The sequence below is a fragment of the Arachis ipaensis genome, chromosome B04, assembly GCF_000816755.2.
Source record: "Arachis ipaensis cultivar K30076 chromosome B04, Araip1.1, whole genome shotgun sequence".
In the NCBI taxonomy this organism is placed as follows: domain Eukaryota; kingdom Viridiplantae; phylum Streptophyta; class Magnoliopsida; order Fabales; family Fabaceae; genus Arachis; species Arachis ipaensis.
In genome coordinates, this window is record NC_029788.2 from 15,153,843 (window position 1) to 15,155,872 (window position 2,030).

The following is a 2,030-nucleotide window of genomic DNA, read 5'->3' on the forward strand; positions in this document are numbered from 1 at the left end:
GGTGTTTGTCTTATTATTGTCATATAAATATGAAATAATGTAGTTTTATACCGTAAAATATTCATAATTTTTTGAGTTTTCATACGACTTTTATTAATTATTCTCTATTTATTATGAATCTTTATCAAAATAAGTAAAGTTTTGTTCAAAAAATTAGTATCTACATGACAATTTTTCATAAATAAATACGTCACCATATAAGTACTACAATTAAATTTTACGTAATAAATTAATAGAAGGACATAAAGTATCCATTATTTATTATTGTAAAAAATTAAATTGATATTTTTTTCTTTCAAAAACTAATTAGTCCCAAATCAAAATTTTTAAATCCTAATTGTCATTTTAATCTAATAATAATAATAATAATGGATACTACATTTTCAATATTATAACTAACATGATTTGATTGAAGAAGTTTCTTGCATTGCATATTATTCCTAGACTTGGTTCCAACTTTCTATCAACATGGGCCCCACTTCATATTCTCTTGTGGATGTGAAACCAAACCAAATCATAATTCCTCTACACCCTGAGTTATACTGTGATCTTTATTTATTGTAGTTTGGTTTGTATAATAATATTAGTATAGACTAATAATTTGTCATTATTTTATTAGATTAATTTATTAAAAAATTAAGATCTAGAGTGATGATATATAGTATAAACATATATGCTAATTGACAACATAACATTGAACACAAAGAACTATATGACACAAAGATACATATCTTCTAACAATAAATACTAATTGAGTTAGGTGCCGCAACTTTCTGTAAGTCAAGCTGGATGTGTTGGACTAAATTAAAGAAAACTATATAATTGACAAATCAAACCATGTTATTAAGCGAGCATAACATGACTTTAACTTCATCATGTAAGAAAACTCCCAATTGGTTAATTATAGTTCAATTATTTTGCTTCATCTCTTAAGAAAACTACTCCTAATTAATCCATTAGGTTCATTTTTATTTAATTTTTTGGGGGAAAGCTAAGCAAAGCAATGTCTTCACGTCACTACTAGCTATATAGTATAACTTAAGGATAAGAATGTGTACATGCAAATATAACATATATACCCCATACTCATACCATGCATATACCATTGTATTGTTTGTATTTGTATGATTGTACTTTTATACTGTTGTATGTAGCAGCTTCTCCATGATGTGCTGCTGAGGTGGTTCTTCATCAAACCTATCTCATCATGAGTCATGAACCAACAAGTAGGGTCAATTATTAACCATGTTTCTTCTTTTTTTTTTTTTTAATTATTTCCTTTAATCAAAGATAAAAAATTTTAAGCTAGTGAGTAAGTAAGCTACCAAAGACAAACGGTAAGTAGATTTAGGTTTTGATTTATTAATTATTTTATTTTTAAATTTAAATTTTGATTTGTTTTAATTTTAGAATATTTTAAAATTAGAAAGAAAAAATTGGTTAATCGGACCATAAAATCACAAAATCAATTGAAGATTTGCAGTCTAGCAGAAAGATCCGTCTCATGAACATCTGAATCGAGTTGGACTCGTTCGGATTCGTGACAACTCTACCAAAATTCTGCATCGCAAAAAGACACGTTGTCGATACGCTCGTTTGAAGTATCCACCCCGTGTCGGTGTCGAATTCGCGTCCGACACGAATACGCTGGCACCATGAGAGAATCCGTGCTTCATAGTAGATATATCAATTAACCATGCTAAGTTTTCTTTGTCTTCAAAATATGTATTAAATGTATTTGGTAAGCATGTAAGAAATTTTTGTAGGAGTGGTGATATTTGCGTATAAACACAATCTAATAGTAGAAACTTAAAATACTAGAATAAGGAGGATCACATCAACCTAATTCAATCAATAGTTAAAAAATAATCAACGTCCCTACACAATTTTAAAAGGTCTAGTTTTAAAAAATCATTTTCTCTTGGATTTGGAATCTGAGTATGAAAAATTGACACCAAAATTTCATGTCTTTCTATTTATAGAATTTCAAATACTAAAAAGTTGGTTTAATTATTTGATTGATCTTTATA